This window comes from Lathyrus oleraceus, chromosome 2 (assembly GCF_024323335.1).
Source record: "Lathyrus oleraceus cultivar Zhongwan6 chromosome 2, CAAS_Psat_ZW6_1.0, whole genome shotgun sequence".
NCBI classification, from domain to species: domain Eukaryota; kingdom Viridiplantae; phylum Streptophyta; class Magnoliopsida; order Fabales; family Fabaceae; genus Lathyrus; species Lathyrus oleraceus.
The window spans coordinates 347,564,693-347,586,951 of NC_066580.1; the positions used below are offsets into that span (position 1 = coordinate 347,564,693).

General features: G+C 36.3%; 1 non-coding gene across 1 annotated transcript; it reads left to right on the forward strand.

Annotated features, from left to right (window-relative positions):
• The first annotated feature begins 10,467 nt into the window (after positions 1 to 10,467).
• Positions 10,468 to 10,574, forward strand: LOC127124705 (small nucleolar RNA R71). Its single transcript, XR_007804166.1, has one exon. It is a non-coding gene; the product is annotated as a small nucleolar RNA R71 (small nucleolar RNA).
• The last annotated feature ends 11,685 nt before the right edge of the window (positions 10,575 to 22,259 follow it).

Here is a 22,259-nt window from a genome sequence, read left to right on the forward strand (position 1 = left end):
CCAAAAGTCAACATACAATTCGAATCGCCACCGCACTTTTATTTGTCCAAAGGAAAGGCTAAAAAGCGAACAAAAGTCAAGTAGAAGTTTTTCAAATCAAAAACTAATAAAAATGTCAGAGATCTAGGTAAGGGGGTTGGTTATGAAATGGGAAGGTTTTACGCACCCAAAACATCCTTAGTACTCTAAGGGAACCTCTTTTTGCAAATATGTGTTGTAGGTTGGTATTTGTGAAAAGATTTGTGCAAAAGATTGAAGGGATGAGAAGAGAATAGATTATATTTACAAATTTTGTTGTTTGAATGGATGAACCAATTGCCTACATACCATCACAAAGGAGGATCAAAACCTCGTAGTTCGTGGTAAAAATTTCAAAGATTGGTGAATTGATTTTAATCAAAAGCCTTAAGGTCTTTTGTTATCAAAGGGAGAAAACTCAACCTAAAACAACAATCCACCATGTGAGGAAGACTTCAACATGCTAGTGAGGGGTTAACCCTATAATAAGCATGGAAGGCTTATAATCCAACACTAAGGATGAGGTGAGATTTACATGAACCACTATGATAACTCAAACCTATGACTAATGTTTTTGAAAAGGTTTTAACAAGTGGCCATTGGAACCACGAAACAACTTGAAATGGGTTATATTTACAAGTTAGATTTATTTACAAAATGAGGTCAAAGTTGGATTAAAGTTTATTTACAATGAGTATTTATGAAAATGGTTTTGAAAAGTCAAAGGCTTAAGGCCTAGGTTTCTAATTTGAAATAAAGTCAAAGTTTTGAAAAATGTTTTTTGACTTGGTTAGAGTGGGGAGAAGAGAGAAGGGCTATTCCTAAAGCATACAAAGATAAGAGGGGAAAGACAACCCTTGGAGTTCCTTTTCTTGAAGTCATAGAGATGACTCAAGATGCTCATTTCCTTTGGATTTAGCACACAAACAAGCAATCAATAAATTGAATTCAAGCTCCTAGGATCTCCATTTGGCTTGGCTCTTAACTTGGTTACTCATGACAATGGTCCTCTTTTCACAATCTTAAGATGAGGTTCCTATCACACAAAAGCACACATCAAAAAGCTTATAACATGATAAAGGGAATGGACAAAGAATAAGTTTGAGGAGAAGTCCTTTTGAGGTCAACTTTGAATTTTAGCATTCTAAAGGCATGAGGCCTAGTTGATCTTCAACAAATTTTGCATTCTAAAGGCGTGAGGCCTAGTTGCTCTTGAACTCCATTAAGCAAGGGTAAATCCTAATTCTAAGTCCTTTCTCCTTTTGCATTTTGGTTCAAATCAAAACAAACACAAACAACACAAAATAGAAATATATTTATATACAATAATGGGCTCAAATGAGCAAAAGAAAAATGGCATAAACATAAAATATGTGCTCAAGTGAGCAAAGATGAAAATCAAGATGAATAATGAGCAAGAAATAAATGACATTAAAAGTAAATGACAAGAATTTAAAAGCTCAAATTAAACTTAGTAGTTAGTAGAGTTATGTTAGCTTGTCATAAGACAATGTAGTACTATGTTAAGCAATCGTAAGTGGACTAATATAATAGTCACACCTATCTGAGGTCGGTCAATAAAAATGTAGGCAAAGAACACAAGTTAGAGGTCATGACTAGTAAGCCAAGCTCCATAAACTTGCCATGCCAAACAAAAGGGGAAGGGCCTTGTATTGACTTTTGGTTATTTGCTTGACCAAGAAGTAACCTATCTTTGACACAAAATAACTCACTTGATCATGGATCAAGTTGAATTTGGTTTGGATCAAAGAAGATTAAACTTCTATTTTGTCAAGACCAACCTCAAGACTTTAACTCATTGGCCATTGAGGGAAAGAAAGGGATGAAGATGAAAGGGAGGGGGCAAGAAGTCAACAACCAATCTCAATTGATCAAGGGATAACTCATCCTTGATCAAATTCATTCATCTTTCTAGGTGATGTTCCTTAAGGATTTTCAAACCACAAGATCCAATGAATTTGATCAAAGTTGAATCAATTCAACCTTGATCAACACCAAACAAAAGAGAAATGAAGATGACAGGTCAAGAAGTCCACAATATTTTTTTGGTATTTTTGCATTAAAAGAAAACACAAATAAAAAAATAAACAAACAAAGTTGAACCTCAAATTCAATTCAAAACAACTTCAATGAGTCCAATTAAATTCTCATAGGTTCAACATCGTCAAACAAACTTTGACTAATTTTCTCACAAATTTTTAAAGTCAGGAAGTAATTAAAAGCAATTAAAAACAACCAAAAATAGCATAATATGAATTAAAATCTCAAATAATCTCAAAACAAACAAGAAATTGTTGAGACTATTTTTCATTGACTTATCATGATCCATAGATGCTATCAAAATATTTTTGTATTTTTTAAAAGTCAGAAAGTATTTTAAAATGAATAAAAATCATTAAAAACTAAGTAATTCATAAAAAGTATCAAATGAAGTCACAAAAATAATTAAAATCATAATATGAAACTAGATTTTTCAAGAAAATTTTCAAAATTGGTCTCATATTTTTCTGACTTCAAATGAATTTTTAATGAATTTTTGAAAATGAAATGAATTAACAGAAAATAAAAAGAAAATGAAATAAGCGAAAATGCCTGAGCCACTAGATCCAGTTCATTAATTAACGTGGCACATTTGCACGGTTTGGATCTGAAGACACACACTAGGCTTGAGTCAACCGCGCCACATGATGCATTAAAAGAAGTAATTAAAAAGGACACGTGAGATTAGATCGTGGAAGGGAGATCCAATGGCCATAAGCATGCACATGTGGTGGTGGTGGTGGTGGAAACCACCGTCTTCTCCAGCCAACCACACAAACTCCGGCCAAATTTGTAGAGAAATGAATCTTAATAAAAATGGAAAACAAGGACATGAAAATGAAGCTCGTGTGATGTAGATCATCACTGTACCAATGGATTTCTTTCAATCTTCCTATATTGAGAGAAAAATGAAGGAGAAAATCATGGTGTCCATACGGATTGTTCATGAAATGACAAATTGAATGCATCAAAAGCTTGCCTCAAGTATGAGGACTTCAGAGAACCACAGAAACACAAGAAAACTACATTGGATTAAGAGTTTCAGATCCAAACAGTTTGAGTTGATACCTTCAAATTGGTGAGTTTCTGGCCACGAATTCTTCAAGATATTTGCTCCTCTTTGATCCCTGGGTGTATGGAAGATGATTGGCTAAGGAATCTAGCTTTGAAACTCAACTAATGTTACTGAATTTCAAGCTCAAAAATCTGAAAAAATTATGAGTGATTCCTTTGGTGAGGGCTATGGTTTCAGTGCAGCAGCATATGGGATCTCCAAAAAGTTGTGAAATGAAGCTCATGAGGTGTTCATTTATAGCTGAATGTGGCTGAGTTCACACTTTGCTCATGTGCATGGGATTTGAATTTTTGGATGCATGGGCCTTTGTGGACGTGTGAGAGGCCCATGGATGGCTAAAGAAGCTTGCTGAGATCATGTGGAAGGCATTTGGTCATGCACATTGGATGGTAAATGCTTGCAATTCAAGTTTCAACATAAAATATCCAAAATGCACATAAATGAAAATAAATTCGAAACTCCCAAATGGTAGACCCCAAGGACTATTGTGACTAATGGTTGGAAAGATCTTGAAATAAGGAACAAAAGTCATGTTGGGAAAAAAATCATTTGGCATGTGAAAATTGATCAAAACTGGCTTGGAAAATTCAAGTGTAAAACATGTTCAAATCACTTTGAAAAATTAACCCAAAAGTGGGCTTGGTTAAACCCCTCTGTCCTTATAATACAAGCTTCAAATGAGACAATCTCCAGCATAAAAGTTGTAGATATTTTCAAGGTAGTCAATTTAGACTCAAAGTTTGCATCATTTGGATTTTTTATGACAAAGTTCTGGGCATTTGAAGTTGGGTACTTTTTCAAATTCAATGAATTAGGTCCAAGATGACCTATAATGTTTTGCATTATCACATGTATTTATTTTAGGATTATGAAGTTTTGTCCAACATAACATTTTAATTATACATCTCAATATTTCCAATGCCTTTGGTCTCACCTCAAAATAATAAAAATTAAGGAAGTTATGGTATTGGCAAGTTGACCCAAAATTAGGGTTTTAGTCAAAATGACCTATAATGTTTTGAAATGAATGATGACCTTCAAAGCTTCCAATGGATTTTTTATGAACATGAAAGTTGTTCATATGGTTCTTAGTAACATTTTTTCTCTTGGGGTCATCTTCATTTGACAAACACATCAAAAATCATAACTCATTGAACCTCAGCTTAGTCAGATGACTTGACTGGTCAACTTTTCAAAGTCAAACTTCCAATCTTGATGAATAAATGATTGAGGGGCCTCAAATAGGCTCATATATGCATAAAATGATAAATTAAAGAACTTCCATTGATTAAATTTGATAAGAGGTTGAGATTGCTTCATGGGCAAGGCACAGTCAAAACACGCTGAAATTAGGGTTTCCTTGGGAACAATCTTCAAGCCCTTTGGGTTATCTTGATAAAATTGGAAAATTTAGATACTTGGGAGACATATATGATGATTAGAAACTTTGTGGACCATTTTCATGCTTTCTCATCTTCATCTAGCCATTACGTTGGTCTTAGGAGCCTCCTAGGAGCATTGTGGAGCACATGATCACTTGAGCTTCAAAACAAAGAGTTAGTGACATATTTTTGTACTTTTGGTTAGTATTAAAATAAGAAAAGCAATAATATACAATACAAGCATGCTTGGTGATCTCAAAACACTCAAACAAATCCCAACCCTAGGGTTAAGGAGCCAAACATGCTATGATCCTTGAGGCAATGCACTTGTGCAATAACATGATGCCATGAGGGATCTTAGGGTCAAAATTAGGATCTTACACTAACTCTTTTGTAGGTAGGGCATGATCACTATTGATCTATCAAGTTTACATTTAGGGTTTAAGACCCTCATTGCTAAGAGCACAACCAAGGAATGATCCATAATGGCTCTAGGCATTATATATGAGTTCCCATGATCTTTACATGTTATTTTGATCAAGATTTCTTCAAGAGTTTGGAGTTGGTTTACCTTGGAAACCCCAGTTCATCTGGGTATCTTGAGTAACTTCTTCAACAAGCTTCTTCACCAATTGAACAAATTTCTCAAGGGACACTTCAAATTTCATCATCTTATGCATATATGATCTACCATTAGTCTAAAAAGTCAAGAGAATTGCAAGTTAGCAAGTTGGTTGATGGTGGTTGCCCAGATAAATTCATCTGATCAAAACTGGGTCCCCCTAGACCCTATCTCCTACAATTTTTATCATATGAAAATGATTCCAAGATAAAAGTTACTCTAAATTACATTCCAAACAACTTTCATGTTGAAGTCTAGATCTAAGTTTTCTTGGAAAATCATTTTTTATGTTAAAACATTATAGGTCATTTTGTCTAAACCCTAATTTGAAAGTCAACCTCCCAAGGCCATAACTTGCTCAATTTTTATGAGATGAAAGATTTACAAGTTTCACAATCAAATTCAAGGTGTCACTACAACTTTTATGTTTGTAGTAAGAGCTAATTCAACTTTTATGAGCATGTGATATGAGGATACATTATAGGTCATTTTGGATCAATACCATTGAACAAGTGATTTTCCTCAACTTCAAAAATGCATAACTCACTCATCCCAAATCCAAATGATGTAAAATTTGTGACTATTTTGAACTTTTTTAAAAGATCCACAACTTTGATGAATACACTTTTCTCATTTGGATCTCACATAAAAAGTTAAGCAAGGTGGAATAATTGAACGTGTGGCTTGACACTTAGAAAATATTTTGACATGTTGAAATTTCCAAACTTCCACCTCAAAATTAACCATGATACAAGTTCCAAATGGAAAAGTTTTAAATATAAGAGTTGTTCCTCTTGATCTAAGCTTTCCAAAGAGTCCTAATTCATTCATTTTGGACAAAGTTTGAGGGGTCTACACATGGATTAAACAGGGATGTATCAGTTGGCAAGAATCATGCTTCAAACATCCAAACATATTTTCCTTGCAATCCAAGCTTCATTCAGACCTCGTTTCAGTTGATTGTGGACCTAGTCGAGTTTCTTCATGGGCCTACACACATCCAATGCAAGCATGCACATTGCATTGCCAATTTTGGAAGAATTTTCAAGTGTGCAAATAACACTCATTTTTTGCGATAAATAGAGGTCCAACGCTTCAGTTTCAAGGACCTTGCGCGCCAGCTTTGAATCCCTAGCTCCAAACCCTCTCAATTCAAAGGAAAACCTGATAAATTTCAATTGAAATTTTAGTTTGAATCTCACTGTTTGTAGATTCAAAAAATCAAGGATCCAAAGCTTTGCATCATTCTTAATCCACTTCTCCAAGCTCCATAAGCAAGATCAAGCAAGAATTGAAGCAAGAGAGATTCATTTCTGCACAACATTGAAGGTATTTTTCCAGATTTTTCTTCTCTTCGATTCTCTCTCAATTCTCATCAATTTTCTTGGATCCTTGGTTGTCTAAAGTCCTACCAATGTAGGCAAGAAGATTGAGTTGCTTCGAGGTCAAATTGAAGTAACTCAGTTGACACACCTCAAAATTCAACTCCATGTATCTCTCTATATATTTGGAGTTAGGTTAAGTTGAGGTGATATTCGTGATCTACGCCATTTTTTCTTTAAGATCATGTCCTCCTTTTTCATTTATAATATAGTGATTAATGAACCAGTTCGGCCAGGGTCATCGGAGAAGATGATCGGCCTTTGGCTCCGGCGATGAGCTGGAAGTGTTCAGAGCCATTGATTTGATTTAAAACGTTTTAATCTAAAGCGTTCATTGTGATTACCAAACATGTGGAATGTTGACTATCACGCACCATGGAACGCGCGCTCTCCACCACTTGATATGCCACCTCAATTAATGAGGGAGGTCAAGTGGTCCACGTTTTTTTGATTATCTGATTTTTATTTTTATTTCTCTGTTTTTCATTAATTCATATTAATTTTAATATTGATCCAAAAAATATGAGTTTCACCAAAAAAAATTAAATAAAATCCTCTTTCATTCTCTGAATTAAAATTATTTTTTGGATCATTATTAATATTTTTCATGATTTAATTGATTTTTTGAATATTTTTAATTGTTAAAAAATACTTTTAAGTTTCCAAAAATTCTGAAAATTTTTCTCCAAGGTCCTTTGACCTTTTTTGACCTATGATAAATCTCATGGCCATTTCTTTGGTGTTTTGACGAGGTTTTAGGAAATTGACCAACCATATTTAATTTAATGCATTATTTTTATTATTTTAAATTGATTAATTGCCAAATTAATTGTTTAGAGCCATTTTAATTTACTTTGTGAGTTTAACTTGTGTTGTTGGGCCTTGGTCAAAGTTGATTTGACTTTGTTAGGTTAAGATCATTGGATTTAGGGGATTGATGGAATGTACATTCCATCTCCCAAAATGAATGAATGATCTTAACTTGGTAAAAGTCCTCCTTTGTTCAATTTGTGTTTGATTCATTCCCCCTCCCTCTTCATCTCATTCCCCTTCTTTATGCATTCATGTCATGGACATATATCCTAAGGCTAGTTGATTGCAAAATCAACATAAGTATGGATGAGATTAGCATAGTTCATCATATTATGTCTCTAACATGTATTAACACCAAAATTCTATTGCCCGACCTCAAATAGTTGTGACTTCTACATAAGTCCAATTATGGTTGCTTAACATAGCGCTAAAGTTTGACACAAAAGGCATAGCATTCTAGTTAGTGAGATTGTAAGTCTCCCCTCTTTCATGGTATTGTATGGAAACTTGGCCTTTTTTCCTTCCTTTGGAAGATGTCTTGGTTCAAGGATTCATGCTTGTGATAAGTGGGTTGAGTGTTCTTCAAAGAATGAATTAAAACAAAAGCAAAGCAAAAGTAATACTAACTTCTAACTCATTAACAACTAACATTTAATTTCAAGTCATTTATTTTTTAATGCAATTTAATTTTCAAGCTTTATTCATTTGCCATTACTCATACCATTCAAATTGTTTATGTTAATGTCATTTTCACTTTGTCCACTTGGACCATATTTTGTGATATATTTTGTTTGTGTATATTGTGTTTGTTTATGTTGTCTTTGAACATTAATGTACATAATAAGAACAAAAACCCTAAAAAATATCTTGTGTGGACTGTTGGTTTGATCTGAGACATTTAGACTTAGAATTTAAGCAACACTCCCTATGCAAAGGACTTGGCCAATGCCAACTTTCATGTAACCAAGTGCTTGAAATTTTAAACTCCATATGATACATCATTGAAGATCCATCTGAGTTCATCTGCAACATGATCATTGTGAAGCTGTTATATTAAACATGTGCTTTATGCCATCTTGAAATTCATCTGCTACATGGGCAAACTTGAAGAAGATCATGAAGTTGTCAAGCTTAGATGTGGCTATCTTTATTTGATTCCTTTCTATTTTTATATTGATTGTTGTGTGATTCTAAAGTCCAAGGGAAATTTGGGTTTCTATATGACATTCTTGTCTATTGGATTACAACCCATTGGTCAGATCTTTTCAACTCTCAACTTTTAAATTTTATGCTTAGGATTAGTCTCTTCATCTCCTCCCCACTTCTTTAAAATCAAAATCTCTCCCTCCTTTTAAAATCTTCTTTGCTTGTGTTTGTTGATTTCTAAACTTTGACCATTTTTGCAAACTAGAAACTTTGGCCTTATGCCATTGCATTTTCAAACTCATTTTCTTAATCAAAGTTGTAAATAAACTTAACTATACTTGACTTAAAATTTCAAAAGCCAAAAAGAATTAACACTCATTCAAACCATTTTTAGGCCTTTGTGCCTTTCAAACTTAAATTTTTTTAAAAGCAATGCACTCACTTTGAAATTGATACCACGAACTACGACATTTTGATCCCTCATTTTTATGTTGGTACGTAGGCACAAGTTTGAAGGTCTTGTCAAACACAAAAATATAATTAATGAATTCTTTTCTCATCCCTCCATTCTATTTGTTTGCAAACATCATTTGTACAAAAACACATATGCACACAAAAAAGGGCTCCCTAGGAGTACCTAGGACACTTTGGGTGCTAACACCTTCCCTCTGTGTAACCAACCCCCTTACATGTAATCTCTGGCATTTTATTAGTTTTGATTTGATAACTTCTTATTCTTGGGTTTTATTCATACTTTTTCCCTTTTCCCTTGGAAACAATAAAAGTGCGGTGGCGACTCTTGTTTAATTGATGTATATCTTATCCATAGCTTGGTGATCATGAATTTACCGCTACAATGAGGGCATTTGAGTGATATCTTCCATAAAGGGTGTTGTGATATTCAATTGTTTTAAAAGCTCTACAATTTTTTTAAATTGCCCTACACTTTTAGATTTAACGAGTCTTTGAGGATAAGGGATTTGAGGTTTATACGGTGATGGAGGCACATAAGGTTCTTCTTTCTCTACGGCCTCTTCGCTTTTATCTTCCTCTAGTTCGTCTTCTTTCTCAGTTACCTTACCAGGGTCTTGGTGCATGGCTGGGTTTTGAATCCTAGGGTCGGTCGGTCCGTCTAATTTTGTCCCACTTCGTAGTATAATAACATTTGTATGACCTTTGGGGTTTGGTTGCGGTTGTCTAGGAAATGTGCCTGCAGGAGCAGCAGTAGGTGCTTGTTGCTGAGCCACTTGTGAAATTTGTGTTTCCAACATTTTGTTATGGGTGGCTAAAGCGTCTACCTTGTTTGCTAACTACTTGATTTGCTCACTAGTGTGTATGCGTTGATTTAGGAAATCCTTATTTGTTTGGGCTTGGGTAGCTATGAAGTTTTCCATCATTATTTCTAGGTTTTACTTCCTATGAGCATTTTTAGTATTTGTGGCGGCTTTATGATATCCTGGTGGTACCGCAGGTGCTTGGTTAGGTGCATACAATGCATTATTGTTTTTGTACAAAAAGTTATGATGGTTATTCCAACCAGGGTTATAGGTGTTTGAGTAAGGGTTTCCTTAAGCATAGTTCACCTGGTCTGTGGAGACTCCTATCAAAAGTTAACATTCAGGGGCAGCATGCCCAGGAACTCCACATATCTCGTAGTTTGGTGCTACGGAAGCCATAGTGGTTGCGGGTGTTATGGTCAAGTTGTCTATCTTTTGAGTAAGAGTGTCTATCTTAGCATTGACATGGTCAAGACTAATTACTTGATACATACCGCCTTTCGTTGGAGGTTTCTCTACGGAGGTTCTTTCGCTTCCCCACTGGTAATGATTCTAGGCCATACTTTCAATAAGTTGATATGCCTCATTGTAGGGTTTATCCATCAGTGTGCCACCTACGGCGGCGTCTATTGTCAATCTTGTGTTGTACAAGAGACCGTTGTAAAAGGTATGGATGATCAACCACTCTTCTAGACTGTGATGTAGACAAAGCCTCATCATGTCTTTGTATCTCTCCCAAGCTTCAAAAAGTGATTCGTTATCTTTTTGTTTAAACCCGTTTATTTGGGCTCTTAACATAGCCGTCTTACTAGGTGAGAAATATTGTGCTAAGAAAACTTTCTTCAACTTGTTCCACGTAGTGACAGAGTTGGATGGTAGAGATTGGAGCCAAGCTCTAGCTCTATCTCTTAATGAGAAAGGAAAAATACATAGTCTTATAGCTTCGGGGCTGACACCATTTGCTTTCACTGTGTTTGCGTATTGCAAAAACACTGACAAATGTAGGTTCAGGTCCTCCGTGGGACTACCTGAAAATTGGTTTTGCTGTACGGCTGACAACAATGAAAGTTTTAGCTCGAAATTATTTGCCTCTATGGCAGGGGCAGTGATGTTGTTATGTGGTTCATCCAAAGAAGGGATGGCATAGTACTTAAGAGGACGGTTTTGCGGTCCATCGACCATCTCTTGTTGTATAATTGGTTCAAGAATAGGGATATTAGGATCGGGAAGATTTAGCTTGATATGATGTTCTCGTATCAGGTCTCTTATCCGACGTTCTAATCTTAGATAACGCTCAGGTTCGTCGAATGGTAGCTTTAATTTCTCGCCTTAAGAGCGAGTACTTGGCATACACTCGACAAATTAGAAAGGGAAATAGAATTGTTTGCCTTAGTCTATACTGGGCAACACTGGAGTTACGATATTGACTAAATTATTCCCCGACAACGGTGCCAAAAACTTGATCGCGACTTAGTAAGTCTATGGGAATCGTGACTGCAAGTGCAAAGTCGTATCGCATAGTTTTAAAGATTATCGAACCCAAAAGGACTAATAATCGAATGTATCGTTATCTAATGTTACTATGTAAATCTAAGGCTGAGGATCTTTCTAAGATTGGTGGGATGAAGAGAAATAACTATAACGTAAACAAAATATTAATAAACATATTTAATAAAGGGATACCGGTATGTAACGTATCAAACTTCGGGGATTCGATAGATAGTTGGTGTAATCTTAAAGATCAAAATATTCTTCAGTAGAAATTATTTATAAAATGGACTTTGTCTCACACTCTCGTTTTTATTGACTCTGACCATACTCTTAAACCAGAATGCTTGGCTCTCGCGGTCTCATTATGAATTTAAAAGTAATTTTTGAATATGAATAAAGTCTAATTAATCCTAAAGCGCTCTCGTTGTGTTTAGGATTAATGCCCAGTTTCAGCTATCCGGTTAAAATCTCAAACTCTCGTTCTTATTAACCGTAACCTTTGTTTGCTTTGTACTCTCGTACGAAAAATAGTTTTGAATAAAACAAGAAACTAAAACCGAAAAATAATATTTTATAAAAGCCAACACCAATTATTTACGAATCTCGTCGTTTCGACGGTCTTTACATACCGATACCTAGGGGTTTAGCTGGATATGGATCCAGTAAAAAACATGATATTCAAACAATTAAGCATACAATAAGGCATAAGTAATTAAAATGGCAATTAAAATAAAACCTGGAATATAAATCGAGAACTTGGAATGAATCCTGATTCTTCAAATTAAACAATGTCGGTAAGCTTTGGCAATCGAGTACACTGTTACAATCAAATTCAGATGCTTAAACAATAATTGCAACAGTCCCTGATGTGGAGAATATATTGCTTCTACAAAGTAGGAAACTACCTAAGAAGATCTAACAACAAAATCTGACTGGAAAAATGCACCCCTTTTCGTAAAAACCGACCTTCCCATATATACTCCCCACTCTCCTTAAATGTGGCATTGGATATCTACTAGTGGAGAGTGGTTGGTTGGAAAAGTAAGAGGAGGTCGTGGAGAAAAGTGTGGAGAGGAATAAGGAAGACCGGGTTGATGGCGGATGCCACAACCCTAATGTGGTATACGTGGCGGGCGCCATATTTTGTGGGATGGGCACCAAAATATGCATAAAATACCTGAAATAAACATAAAATACTGCGTAATAATAAGTGTTAATCAAGTAAAAAGCAATGCATATTAAGCCAAATATACGATACGTTTTCGCGTTATCATCTGCTTGAAAATTGTTGGGGCAATTTCCTGGGAAATGTATTTTGACCTAGGGTTGATGTTGTAAATACGTCTTCCCCCTGTCTTCTCCATGTTCAAAGGGAAGCGATTGATTTCTCGGTGATGACGATTTTCACCCCCAGAACATAGGACACAATATAGTGGTCGTCTGAATCTGCAAAGCGCCAAAATTCCTTGACCAAATATGTGTATACAGGACCATAGAGCCTTTGAAAGTAATTTTCCCACCCTTGCGTTCTGAGTTCTTCAATGAGGTTTATTCCATTTCTTTTCATATTCTCGAAATCAACCAAGGATTCACACAGTACTTCAAGCTTGTCAAACGAGTGGCAAGGTTGATGTGGGTTTCACGATCCAAAAGATGGGGTTCTGTGTAGATGGGAGTGGAGATAACACCAGTTGTTGTAGTGGTTTGTTGAGAGGAATTTGGAGGTTGTTCCATTGATTCCATTTGTTGTGAGTAGTTGTACACTGATTGTCACTGGGAATCCATGAATAAGATGAAGTTGTTGAAGAACGTTTGAAGATGTTTTGAATGCTTGAGAGAGAGAGAGAGAGAGGGAGGGAGAGAGAGAGAGAGGTTTGTGTAGGATGTGAGTGAAAAGTGTGAAAGTGTGAAGTGTGGCAACTATAAGTACATAAAAAAGGCATGCAAAACAACAACATTAGATGGAAAAGGAACAGTTATATTTAATGATGGCACAGAAAAAGAGTTGACATGCTAGAGGAGAAATTGATTACAGCTAATGATGGAAGTCTAATCCACAAATCAGCACACTGCTCGAGGAGATCTCAAGGGCCTATCTCTTGATTTCTACTAGACATATGTCTAGAAGATCCAAAGTCAGACGCAAGAGAAACCACATGTTGATCTATCTGATCTTCATGAATAGAAAAAGATTGGATCCTGAGGATTTCTGATTCAAATGACTTCTAACTGGTAGAAGTATCAAATTCTGATCCAGACACCAGATGTTATGTTCAGAGCCTTATTTTTCCATTTCAGATAAGCACTCGTTTGATTCATTCTGGGCAAATTTCAATTTTCAAGTGTTTCATAATGATTGAGAATCTATCTTCAGCAAGGGGTTTTGTGAAGATGCCAGGCCATTGGTGGTCTGCATCTATGAATTTTAAAGAAATTACCCCTTTCTGAACATAGTCTCTGATAAAATGATGTTTTATTTCTATGTGCTTTACTCTGGAATGTAGAATAGGGTTCTTACTTAAACAAATGGTAGCAGTATTATCACAATATATGAACGTTACTCTCATATATCTGAAGATCTTCTAGTTGATTCTTCATCTAGAGCATCTGAGTAGTGCATAAAGAGGCTGATATATATTCTTCTTCTGTAGTAGAAAGTGCAATGGTTGACTGTCTTTTGCTGGCCCAGGATATAAGATTGTTTCCCAAGAACTGACAGTTTCCAGATGTGCTTTTACGTTCCATTCTGTCTCCTGCATAATCTGCATCACAATATCCAGAGAGCCTATACTCTGATGTTATCTCATACATCAGACCAAGGTTAGGTGTTCCCTTCAGATACCTTAGGATTCTCTTAACAGCTGTTAGATGAGATTCCCTTGGATCCAATTGGAATCGGGAACAGAGACATACACTAAAAAGAATATTTGGTCGTGTAGCCGTCAGATAGATAAGAGAGCCTATCATACCACGATAGAGATTCTGATAAACCTTTTGACTTACTTCTTCTTTCTCCAGAATACAGGTTGGATGCATGGGTGTCTTTGCTGGTTTGCATTCTGACATTTCAAATTTCTTCAGAATGTCTTTTATGTATTTACTTTGGTATACATATGTGGATTCTGAAGCTTGATTAATTTGAATTCCCAGAAAGAATTTTATTTCTTGCATCAAACTCATTTCAAATTCTGCCTGCATTAACTCAGAGAACTCTTGACAAACAGAGGGGTTAGCTGAACAAAAAATTATATCATCAACGTATATTTGACATATCATGAGATCATTTCTAATGTTTTTATAGAAAAGTGTAGAACCAACCTTTCCTCTAATAAAGTCATGTTCCAGAAGAAAGGTGCTTAGTCTTTCATACCAAGCTATAGGAGCTTGCTTTAGACCATATAGAGATTTTTTTAGTTTAAAAACATGTTCTGGACATTTAGGGTTTTCAAAACCTGGAGATTGGTGAACATACACTTCTTCTGAGATATAACCATTTATAAATGCGCTCTTGACATCCATCTGATATAATTTGATGGAATGATTTACAGCGAATGATACAAGTAAGCGAATAGATTCTAACCTAGCGACTGAAGCAAAGGTTTCGTTGTAGTCAAGGTCTTCTTGTCGACTGTAACCTTGTGCTACCAGTCTTGCTTTGTTTTTGACTACTTCTCCCTTTTCATTTCGTTTGTTTCTGAATACCCATCTTGTTCCAATAATGTGGGTTCCTTTTGGGTTTGGAACCAGATCCCAGACATCGTTCTTAGTGAATTGATCAAGTTCTTCCTTCATTGCCAGAATCCAGTCATTGTCTAGAAGTGCCTCATCACAGGAAGTAGGCTTAATTAGAGACACTAATCCCATAGGGGTTTCTTCAGATACTTTGAATGTAGACCTTGTTCTAACAAGTTCATCCTTGTTTCCCATAATCAAATCTTCAGAGATGTTTGGACGATTTCTTGATCTTTTCTGGATAGTTGAGATTTCATGTGTTTCTGGATTTTGCTTTTCAGCTTCCTCAGATTATGTAGTCTTTTCGTCAGAACCTGCAAGAGTTATCTCCAGATCTGCAAGTTTTTCAATTAGCTTTGACTTTCCAGAGTCAAGCTTACCATCAAATCTGACATGTATTGATTCTTCCACAATTTTGGTTTCTGTGTTGTATACTTTGTAGCCCTTAGAGCGCTCTGAGTAACCTAACATAATCCATTTTTGGGCTTTTGAATCAAACTTATTCAGATGTTCCTTAGTATTAAGAATAAAACAGGAGCATGAAAAAGGATGTAAGTAAGAAATGTTAGGTTTTCTTCCCTTACACAGTTCATAAGGAGTCTTCTCCAAAATATGTCTTACAGAAATTATGTGAGCAAAGTCCTTACCTTGAATAAAGTTTTGAATGATAGCAAATTGTGTGATCATTGACCAATTGTTGGCATGTGCATCAGTTTGCATGATTCATTTGTGTTTTTATCTCATACTAGTGTCTCACATCTATACATAAAGATCCACAGTGATACACCTATTAAAAGAACTCATAAAAACTATTTTGTATCAGTATGGATCAATACATGATCTTATGCATCGATCCATGAAATATATTGTAAACCACAAAACACTTTTGCTTCAGCATGCATCGATCCATACGAGTCATGCATCGATACATGGACAGGCAAATTGCTCTATGGGTCGATCCACACGCATCTTGTATCGATACAAGCTTAGTTGAAATGCTTCATGTATCGATACATACGAGCCTTGCATCGATACATGCCTTCATTAATTCTCTAAAAATATTCAATGTTACAGTATGAATCGATACATAACATCATGCATCAATACATAAGTCTGTTTTAACCAACTAACAACTTCTGTCCTTGTATATAAGAAATATTTTTTGACAGCAGTGAAAAAAACGAATTCACAAAGAGAAAAACAGTTGAACACAAGATTAAAGCAGTGTAAGAGCAATTGTTTTGGAGCACATAGAAACCTGAAAGATACTTCATCTTCTTTATCTTCTCAATCACTTTTCTTCAAGAACATCAACACATAATCATTCTTGTTCTTCGGATTAAAGGATCAATGAGATAACGTTCAGTGGTAAGATCAAGGATCTAGCTGAGGTGTTCAGTGGAACGATCGAGGATCTAGCTGAGTTGAAGATTGAAGGGGGTTTCGAGGAAAAACCAATTGGTTTGTCCTTCAAGAACTGGAGTGTTCTTTAGGGTTTGTCAGTCACGTTTGTAGAACAGGTTCAACCGCAGCGTTGCGTTTGGAGATCGGGGGATTTCGCAAACAGGTCGTGGAACCGGTGAATTGTTTGCAACTTCTTGCAGGAAATTCTTGATCGAGCTCAGATCAAGTGGAGGTTTCATACAAGAAGAAGTTCTTGGGATTTAGAATTATGTCTTTGTATTGTAACCTTGTATCAACGAATTCGGCATTAATTGATAATCACAGTTCTCAATTTCATTTGAAATTGAGAGGGAGACGTACCCACACGCGAGGACGACGTGGGGAACTTCCTTACCAAATCTCTGCGTATCATATTCTATCCTTATCTCTCTTTAAGTTTTCAATAGTTTTGAAGTTTCAGTTAATGTGTTGTGGCTGTGCTCTTCGCGATACAATAGTGGCAAGAAAACTTTGTTAAATAAAGTCCACCATTGTTCATCACAAAGCGCATACACACCAACTGTTTGACAAAACTATTTGCAGTGTTTCTTCCATTGGAAATAGGATCTAGTAATAAGTGCATTCAATTTAATTAGTTTCTGGTGTTGATTATCTTTGTCATTCTAATTCAAATCCAGCATTATATTCGCGTGTCCGGTTTTCCAGCAGCGGTTCAGAATAGACGGAAGTCGATTCAGGACCGAATTTTTCCGCTAAGTTTCAATAACTCTGTTAAAACTTCAAATCCGTTACTTTTAAAGAGGTGATCTATTCACCCCCCCCCCCCCTCTCGATCACTAGCCACACCGTCTAACAAGTGGTATCAGAGCGCCGGTTCGCTGGTTCTCTGTGGCTGCCTGTAACAGTATGGATTCTGAACCAAAGGGGGCGTATAATAGAGCGCCTATTTTCAACGGTGAAAATTACGGCTACTGGAAAGACTGCATGCGAGTTCATATAAATTCTGTGGATAGGCTAGTATGGGCTGCCATTGAAAATGGTCCTTTTCAAATTACAATGACAAATGCGGCTGGCGCCATAGTTCCTAAACCAGAAGCTGATTGGAATGAGAAAGATGAGAAAAAGTGGTCGTGTGATTGGAAAGCTCGAAATATACTAATTTCAGCACTTGGTGTTGATGAGTATTATCGAGTATCCCATTGCACGACAGCTAAAGAAATGTGGGACGCTTTAGAAGTTGCCCATGAGGGTACTACTGAAGTAAAACAGTCCCGCATTAACACTCTAAATCAAGAGTTTGAGCTCTTTCGCATGAAACAAGGAGAAACTATCTCCGACATGCAAAAGAGATTCACTCATCTCACTAATAGGTTGAATGCACTTGGAAAACCCGTTTCCAATGAAATCGCTACTAATAAAATTCTCAGGTGTCTTAGCAGGGAATGGCAACCTAAAGTAACAGCAATTAAGGAAGCCAACGATCTAACAAGACTTACGATTACAACTCTGTTTGGAAAGCTGGAAGAACATCAGCAAGCATTGGAAAGTCTTGAAAAATATGAGAACAAAAGTAAGAAGGAAAAGGAGAAGAAAAGAGACAAAGAGGGAGAGAAGAAGCCAATAGCTCTTGTGGCCTCCAGCTCTAAGTCCTCACGAAAAGAGCAAAGTGACAATGATTCTAGTAGTGGCAAAGATTCGGATGATGAAGAAATGGGACTGTTTGTAAGGAGATATAACAGATTCATTCGAAAGAATGGAGTCAAGCATTCCGACAAAAACCTCATGAAGTTTCGAAGACAATCTACAGATGCGAAACAGGAAGAGAATAAGAAGAGTAGAGGAAGAGGATCCTGTTTTAATTGTGGTAAATCTGGACATTATAAAACAGACTGTCCTATGAAATATAAGGATCAAAGAAAAGTCTCTCCAAAAGGGTACAGCAAACAAAGAAGAGCTTACATTGCATGGGAAAGTGATAGTGACTCATCAAGCACACAAGGCTCAAGTGATAGTGATGAAACCGCAAATCTGTGCCTTATGGCTCACACCAAAAATCTTTCCTACCACAAGAAGAAAAGCAATGACAAAAAGGTAAAACAAGCCTATTACAATAGTTTCTCTTCTATGTCTTTTTCCGAACTGAAAATAGCTTTTGAAAAACTGCATAACGAAGCTGTAGATGCTTTTAAAAGACTATCTTCCGATAAACAAATTTTTTCATTTTTGGAAGGTAAAGTATACAAAGCTGAAAATGATTTAGAAGCGTTAAAAGCTAGTATTGCAGAAAATTCAAAAGATATTGACATTGATGGATATAGTAAAGTTAGGTACTGTGACGCTTGTCATATTTGGCAAAAAGAGGTAAACACTCTCAAGGTCAAATTAGAAAAAGCGTTAACCTAAGGTTACTTACGCCGTTGACTCTAGGTTGTTTAAGAAGTCGTTAAATCCACCATATGCAAAATACTCTTTCATTCCAAAGGATTTAATGAACAAGAATAAACAACCACATCATCATGGTTTGTGTCATTATTGTTGTCGTGCTGGCCATACCATTGAGAAATGCAAGTTTAGGAGATTTCTTGTCCCTAAAGGTATTTATCAATGGAAGCCAAAAGGCAACCATGTTAACACTTACCCACTTGGACCCAATGAAAATTGGGTACCAACTTCTCTCTTTTGATATTGTAGGATGAGTGCCTTGCTTCCGTAGATAGAAGATGGTTTCTTGACAGCGGCTGCTCAAGGCACATGACCGGTGACATATCGCTTTTCATAGACTTCAAAGCAAAGAAGAAGGGATATGTTACTTATGGAGACAATAACAAAGGAGCTATACTCGGCAAAGGTAGTGTAGGTAATCCCTCCACCACTACTATTTCTAATGTCCATCTAGTAGAGGGACTTAAACACAATTTGTTAAGCATAAGTCAATTATGTGACATGGGCTATAAAGTTTCCTTCACAAAAACTTGCTGCATAATTGAACATGCTGAACAGAACGTTGTGTTTAAGGGTGTAAGAGTAAACAACATCTATATGCTTGACCTTTTTGATGTATCTTTAACAAGTACTAAATGTCTAGTTACCTTGAATGATGATTCTTGGCTTTGGCATAGACGTTTAGCACATGTTAATTTCGATTTGCTTAATAAGGTTGTATCTAAGGATCTAGTAGTCGGTCTTCCAAAAATAAAATTCTCAAAAGACCACCTATGTGACGCGTGCCAAATGGGAAAACAAACAAGGGTCTCTTTCAAATCAAAAAATGTAATTTCAACTTCAAGACCCCTTGAGCTTCTCCATATGGATCTCTTTGGACCTTCTAGGACAAAGAGCTTAGGTGGAAATTATTATGGTTTTGTAATTGTTGACGACTACTCTAGATTTACTTGGACCATATTCCTTCATAGCAAAGATGAAACTTTTTCTGCTTTTAAGAATTTTGCAAATCTGTCCCAAAACAAAATGAATTCCAAAATAGTTACAATCCGTAGCGATCATGGTGGTGAATTTCAAAACTACCACTTTGATAAGTACTGTGACAAGTATGGTATTGAGCATAACTTTTCAGCTCCTCGAACTCCACAACAAAATGGCGTTGTGGAGCGTAAAAATCGTGTTTTAGAGGAGTTGGCAAGAACAATGCTAAATGAGGGTGGATTACCAAAATACTTTTGGGCTGATGCAGTTAGCACAGCCCGTTATGTTTTAAACAGAATCCTAATCCGTCCTATTTTAAATAAAACCCCTTATGAGCTTTTGAAAGGGAGAAAGCCAAACTTGTCACATCTTCACGTATTCGGTTGTAAGTGTTTTGTTTTGAATAATGGTAAAGAAAATATTGGGAAGTTTGATGCAAAAGCAGATGAAGGTATCTTTCTTGGATACTCACAATCAAGTAAAGCATATAGAGTGTATAATAAGCGTTTACTTACTGTTGAAGAATATGTCCATGTTTCTTTTGATGAGTCTTATCCGAAAAATGTCGGAAAAGGTATTTCTTTTGATGACGCAGGTGTATCTACAGAAGACATACTCAAGGAAGCTGCTACGGAAATTGATCAGTCTATAACAGCTGCCCATGAGAAGGATGAAGATACTAGTCATGAAGAAGATGAGGAAGAAAGGACAGCTGAAGTGAACGACCTTCCACCAGCTTGGAAATCCTCAAAAGACCATCCTATCGACAACATCTTGGGAGACATTTCAAAGGGAGTAATGACTCGTTCTAAGATAAGTAACTTTTGTTCTCACTTCGCTTTTGTATCCCAAGTAGAACCTAAAAATGCCAAAGAAGCCTTGATTGATGAATTTTGGCTAATGGCCATGCAAGAAGAGCTTAATCAATTTAAAAGAAATGACGTTTGGGAACTTGTCCCTCGTCCGCGAGATCATCATATCATAGGTACTAAATGGGTTTTTAGAAATAAACTTGATGAAAGCGGAGTGATAACTAGGAACAAGGCACGTTTAGTAGCACAAGGGTATAACCAAGAGGAGGGCATAGATTATGAGGAAACTTATGCTCCAGTTGCCCGCTTTGAAGCTATACGGCTCTTGCTTGCCTATGCGTGTTCTAATGATTTTAAGCTTTACTAAATGGACGTAAAGAGTGCGTTTCTAAATGGTGTCATAAATGAAGAGGTATATGTTTCACAACCTCCTGGTTTTGAGAATGCTGAAAATCCAGATCATGTTTACAAATTAAAACGAGCTTTGTATGGTCTTAAACAAGCCCCTCGGGTTTGGTATGAAAGGCTTAGCAAATTCCTAATTGATCATGGATATTCAAGAGGTAAAGTGGATAATACACTCTTCATTAAACACAAAGGAAAGCACATTCTTTTAGTTCAGGTTTATGTAGACGATATAATTTTTGGTTCAACTAACATACACTTGGTCGAAGAATTTTCTAAGGTTATGCAGGGTGAATTTGAGATGAGTCTTATGGGGGAGCTGACCTACTTCCTAGGACTTCAGATAAAGCAACTTGATGAAGGTAGAGCAGTATGTCAAACAAAATACTGCAGAGAACTACTCAAGCACTTTGGAATGAATGACTCAAAATCAATTGACACCCCTATGCCTACCAACGGGAACTTATATAAAGATGAGCATGGTAAGAGTGTAGATGTCAAAAAGTTCAGAGGTATGATTGGATCTCTTTTGTATCTTTCTGCTTCTAGACCTGACATCATGTTTAGTGTTTGTATGTGTGCACGGTATCAATCAAATCCTAAGGAATCGCACCTAAAAGCGGTTAAGCGTATATTTAGATACCTTCATGGCACATCTAAATATGGGCTTTGGTACTCCAAAGGAAGTGATTGTAGTTTAGTAGGTTACTCCGATTCTGATTTTGCTGGCTGCAAATCAGATAGGAAAAGCACAAGTGGTACGTGTCACCTGTTTTCAAACTCCTTGGTAAGTTGGCATAGCAAAAAGCAGGTATCTGTGGCTTTGTCAACTGCAGAGGCTGAATACGTTGCAGCCGGTAGTTGTTGCGCTCAGATTTTGTGGCTAAAACAACAACTACAAGACTTTAACATTCAACTCAAACGTATTCCAATAAAATGTGACAACACCAGTGCCATAAACCTTACTAAAAACCCTGTTTTACACTCTCGCACTAAACATATAGAGATTAGACATCACTTTCTTCGCGATCATGTTGAAAAAGAAGACGTTGTATTTGAGCATGTTGATTCTAAAAATCAGCTTGCTGATATTTTCACTAAACCCTTGGCAACGGAACCATTCTTCAACATTCGTCGCGAATTAGGGATATTAGATCTATCTCCACTGGTGTCTTAAGCTTGGTTGAATTTATTTATATTATGCTTCACCTTGGTT